The sequence below is a fragment of the Canis aureus genome, chromosome 9, assembly GCF_053574225.1.
Source record: "Canis aureus isolate CA01 chromosome 9, VMU_Caureus_v.1.0, whole genome shotgun sequence".
Lineage (NCBI taxonomy): Eukaryota > Metazoa > Chordata > Mammalia > Carnivora > Canidae > Canis > Canis aureus.
In genome coordinates, this window is record NC_135619.1 from 63,386,331 (window position 1) to 63,392,561 (window position 6,231).

The window sequence follows — 6,231 nt, forward strand, 5'->3', positions numbered from 1 at the left end:
AATTTAAGAAACAAAACAGGGTCAGAGGGGAAGAGAGGAAAAAATAAAACAAGACAAAATCAGAGAGGGAGACAAACCATAAAAGACTCTTAATCATAGGAAACAAACTGAAGGTTTCTGGAGGGGAAGGGATGGGGAGATGGGGTGACTGGGTAATGAACATTTTTTTTTAAGATTTTATTTATTCATGAGAGACACAGAAAGAGAGGCAGAGACATAGACAGAGGGAGAAGCAGGCTCCCTGCAGGTAGATGCAGGACTTGACCCCAGGACTCCTGGATCATGACCTGAGCCAAAGGCAGATGCTCAAGCACTGAGCCACCCAGGTGCCCCTGGGTAATGGACATTAAGGAGGGCATTAGGCCTGTTCTGTTACAATCTTGCAGAATCTACTGAAAACAGGTGGTGAAGCAAGGGGAAATTACCATAGATACAGTACCAGTACCATTATTTAAAATCTACAAACCTTATTCAAATTTTGGTCATTATCCAATTAATGTCCTTTATAGGAAAAACTTAAAAATTTTAAGACCCGATTCAGGATTCTATTCACATGTTGTGTTTTAGTTTCCATGTCTCTTTTAATCTGGGAAATTTTCTGGGTCTGTCTTTATCCTCCGTCATTTTGACATTTGAAGGATGCAGATGATTCTGTAGAGTGTTCTTCAGTTGGGTTTGTTGGATGTTTTTTCCTCATTATTAAATTCATGTCATACGTTGTTGGCAGTAATACAAAAAGCAATGTTGTGTCTGTCTTAGTACATCATATATCCAGGGGCAGATGAGATCTATTTTTCCCATTATTGGTTATATTAACTTTGGTCAGTCACTTAAGTCGGTGCCTACCAAGTCTCTCCACTATAAAGTTGCAATTAATTAATTACTATCTTGTGGGAAATTAGTCAGAAAATTCTAATATAAAATCTTGATTCATAAGCATAGAAAAATAAATTGATAATTAGTATTTGTAGTTTGGTTCACATAATCTTTCAAGGTATGCTGTTCAGGAGAGGTGTTTGAGGGATGATAAAAAGTTACAAACTACTGACAGAAATATTGTTATTTCGACCTCTGATTGATAAAAATGCATGTGACAATATCTTTGGTCTGTTCGTGATGTTCATTAAAGTCTGTAGAGAATTTTCTATGAATGCTTAGAATAAAAACCTCCTTCTTAAGAGTAAATGACTGTTCAAAGAATAGTCAACTAGTTTATTATACATTGAAAAAAAATTTTAAAAGGTCACATTTAAGGATTTTGGACATTGGCACACCTTTATTTTTTTAAGGGTTTATTCATTTATTTTATTTATTTTATTTTTTTTAATATTTTATTTATTCATAAGAGACAGAGAGAGGCAGAGACACAGGCAGAGGGAGAAGCAGGCTCCATGCAGGGAGCCTGACGTAGGACTCGATCCCAGATATCCAGGATCAGGCCCTGGGCTGAAGGCAGGTGCTAAACCACTGAGCCACCTGGGCTACCCCTTATTCATTTATTTTAGAAAGAGTGAGAGTGAGGCGAGGGGCAGAAGGAGTGAGAGAGAATCCTCAAGCAGACTTCATACCTGGCACAGAGCCTAGTGCAGGGCTCAATCCTCTAACCCCAAGATCATGACCTCTACCAAAATCAAGAGTCACTTAGCCAGCTGAGCCACCCAGGTGCTCTTGAACACTGGCACATCTTAATAAATATTCTTTTCTGCAAATTAACTTTTGTTGTTGAAATTTTTAAATCTTTTTCTATTAATTTTTAAATATCAGATAATACATGGTCCCATAAATAAAATCTAATCATGGAAAGCAAACATTATGAATATCTTATAATTTATGTTGATCCATATTCTAACAGGGATGACACAGTGACAGGACTCTTGGAAAACTTCAAGAGAAATAGGTCCATTTAAATCATTATTCAAAGAGTTATTTGAGATATTTCCTCTTTCCTCCTAAGGGGCACTTGGGAAAAAATTCAAGATTAAGGGGTGCCTGGGTGGCTCAGTGGGTTAAGTGTCTGCCTTCAGCTCAGGTCATGGTCCCAGGGTCCTGGGATTGAGCCCCACGTCAGGTCTCCCCTCACTCATGCTCTCTCTGTCTCTCAAATAAATAAATAAAAGCTTTTTAAAAAATTTTAAAATTAAAACTTCACCAAATTTGAACAATAATTTAGAGCTTTAGCCTAAGAGTAGAGAAACAAGCAGAGAGTGGAATGAGTGTCTAGACAGAAGGGGGAAAATTCTTAACAATTTTGAAGTTAGATTCTAACATTTATCTCTAAGAAAAGCAGCATTAACATAACATTGCTGCAGAAAGCAAGCCGTCAATTAAGAAAGCACACATGCAATATGCTCATTTCACAAAAGAGTTGTGGAATAGTCCCCCAAAAAGCAATCATTTGGCTAATTAATAATCCTTCTCAAAACAGGAATTAAACAGAAAAAAACTGACTGAATTAAAATAATTCAATGGCATTGATTGATTTCTTTGGTAGACAATAAGTGAACTTGAGTTGGGTTCCAATGAACCGACCAATCAAAAAGAAGACCAACATCTCCAAGGGTATTATATACTACTTATTATTACATTGTTGTGGTTGTTGTTATCAGACACGATGAGTAAAGTTTCAAACAGTGCCACACACATATTGGTAATACATCTACATGAAAATCTGTGCCATAGAATGAAAGTCCAGATTGATCATACATCATCATGAGATGGGCCTTCTGGAATAACAATATCACACAAATAAAAAATGGGATGGGTTAAGTATAGATTCAGAAAATGTATTAGAAATAAAATATTCTGTGACAGGAAGAGAACATGGGATGGCTCTCAACTCCATAACCATCAATTGAGGGGTTTATAGCTTTTGAAGACAATACACCTTTAAGAAAGCTTAGGAAATTTACTGTTAAATCATTGACATCATTTGATACAATATCATTATTTTTCTGATAGCTATTGTTTCATATCTTGTGAAATATTATGTAGACAAATTATAATGGAGATTGAACCAACATGATCATAGTGTCTTACTGCATGTAACAGAAACGTAAAACTAGGGATCCCTGGGTGGTGCAGCAGTTTAGTGCCTGCTTTTGGCCCAGGGCGCGATCCTGGAGACCCGGGATCGAATCCCACGTCGGGCTCCCGGTGCATGAAGCTTGTTTCTCCCTCTGCCTGTGTCTCCGCCTCTCTCTCTCTCTCTCTCTGTGACTATCATAAATAATAAATAAAAATTAAAAAAAAAAAAAACGTAAAACTAGTTTTATGTTCATGTTTTATTTTATTTTATTTTTTTTTAATATTTTATTTATTTATTCATGAGAGACACAGAGAGAGGCAGAGACACCGGCAGAGGTAGAAGCAGGCTCCATGCAGGGAGCCCGACATGGGACTTGATCCAGGGTCTCCAGGATCACACCCTGGGCTGAAGGCGGCGCTAAACCGCTGAGCCACCGGGCCGCCCTGTTCATGTTTTATTTAAATAAAAATTAGTTGTCTTCCTTTTGTGTCAGTGGCTTAATGTATAGCTGATAAAGTGGTAAATGTGTGTTAGCTTTGAGCCTTTGCAAATGTTGAATGTTTTTTTTTTATTTCAAATGTTGAATGTTGTAATGCTCTGTTGTCTTGAAATTCCAATAACAAAAATCCCTGTTGCACCAGGAAAATTATGTAACTAGTTTTGGTGGTCAGGGAAGATCATGCGAATAAGATAACATTTGATATGGAACATGAAGGAAGAGAGGAAACAATTCACTTGGACGTCTGGGAAAAGTGTGTTCCTGGTGGAGAAAAGAGTAAGTGCAAATAACCTGATATGTTTGATCCATTCAAAAAATAGCATAGAGACCCATGTGACTTGGGTACAATGGGCTAATGTAACGTGGCATTAGATAAAATCAAATCTTATCTAATGAGATGGGTAAGAGGGCATTATGAGTTAGCGTTAAGAACTTTGGCTTAAAATTTTTATTTATTTATTTGAGAGACACACACAGAGCACACAAGCTGAGGGGAGAAGCAGAGGGAGAAGCAGATTCCCTGCTCAGCAGAGCTCAACACAGGGCTCGATCTCAGGACCTGAGATCATGATCTGAGCCCAAGGCGGCTGCTTAACTGACTGAGCCACCCAGGTGTCCCTGAACTTTGGCTTTTAAATCTGAGTGAGATGGCCAACACTGGAGGGGTTCTGAGGAAAGAAGTGACAAGATCTGACTTAGGATATTTTGAAAGGATCACTTTGACTGGTGTGTTGAGTAGGGTCAATAAAGGGACAAAAACTAACATAAAGCTCCCAGGACCCTAAAGAAGTAACTGATACAAGAGATAAGGATAGTTGGGGCAAAGTGTTTTGGTAGAGGTGGGTTCTGGATCTATTTTTTTAAAAAGATTTTATTTATTTATTCATGAAAGACACAGAGAGAGAGAGGAGCAGAGACACAGGCAGAGGGAGAAGCAGGCTCTATGCAAGGAGCCCAATGTGGGACTCGATCCTTAGGCCACAGATCACACCCAAGCCAGGGATAGGTGCTCAACTGTTGAGCCAACAGGCACCCCGGATCTATTTTTAAGACAGGACTAACACAGGATTCACTAATGAGTTCGGATGGGTATGTTTGAGAAGGAGAGGATAAGCATATACATAAGGCTTTGGGTCTAAGTAATGGGAAGGATGGATGTACCATTTTCTGAGATTGGAAGGACTTCAGAAAAACAGGCTGGGTAGTGCAGGGAGGAAATACCATGTTTATTATATGTTAAATCATCATGTATGTGTACCCATCTCTGGCTTTTCCATTCTGTTCTGCCAATCTCTTAAGAACCTATTCTACTACCACCTGTTTTGATTCTATAGCTTCAGTATACATTTTTGATATCTTGTAGGGCAAGACTGTCATTACTCTTTCTCAAACTTTTGGGGGGCTGTTCTTCCTGATGAATGTCAGATTCAACTATTCTAGTTATTGAAAATACACTGAATTTCTAGGTTAATTTGCAGAGAACCGAAACTTTCCACCATACAATCTTCCTGTCTAGGAACACGGTATTTGTTTATGTTGCTTTTTTATATGCCTGTCAATAAAATTAGTAGTGTTCTTCATGTGCGACTTCTTCACATCTTGTTAATTTCGTAGAAATAGGGGCGCCTGGGTGGCGCAGCAGTTAAGCCTCTGCCTTGGGCTCAGGGTGTGATCCTGGGGTCCTGGGATCGAGTCCTGCGTCAGGCTCCCTGTGAGCCTTATTTTATTTAAATAAAATCTTAAAAAAAATTTTTTTGTAGAAATATTCAAATTCCAATTATGGGAGAAAAAGATAAGTATGAAGATATTAACTTTTCTACAGTAACAAATGATCCAAGCATCTCAGTAACTTACAATAACCAACATTTCTTCCAATTCACATTGGTTTTAGGCAGTTGTAGGTCAGCTACTGTGACATGGCTTGGCTGTACTTTGCTTTACATCTCTTCTTATTCTAGGTCTCAAGCTGAAGGAGCAGAGGGAAAAGAGCAAAGCCAACTACTACAACAGAAAGGCTCTTAAAGTTTTAGAACACGTAGTATACTTTTTGTGCTCATAACCTTTCGGTTACAGCAAGTCACATGGCCAGGTCCAATGTCAGTTGGGGCGAACTCAATGTCAAGTCACATGACAACAGTGAGTGAGGATGTTTAATCTTCTTGCAGGGGAAGAGTGAAGGAATAACCGGGGATACTAATACAATCTGCCACAAAATCCTGAAGGAAAAGGAGTCATGTAATGGAATTCAACACCCTAGTAATGCTTAGAACTTTAGAACTTCCGGAGTGGGGGCACCTGAGTGGCTCAGTCAGTTAGTTAAGTGTCTGCCTTTGGTTCAGATTATGATCCTGGGGTCCTGGGATGGAGCCCAATATCAGGTTCCCTGCTCATTGGAGAGTTTGCTTTTCCCTCTCCCTTTGCCCTTCTCCCCTGCTTGTGTTCTCATTCTCTCTCTCTCTCTCTCACATTTGACAGAATGAATAAACAAAATCTTAAAAAACTTCCAGAGTGAAGTGGACAATTTTTTTTCAGGACATTGAGGAAGGGAAGGGGGAATGCTATTAAGTGTAAATATGACACTTTCACAAGAAGACATAATATATTCCACCATGAAGCTCTAGGCGTCGTCCTCTGCTCAGCGTCTAGTGGGGGTTCAGGGATGGGTGGTCCGGATGCAAGTGAGAGTAGTCAGTCTGCTGGACAGATG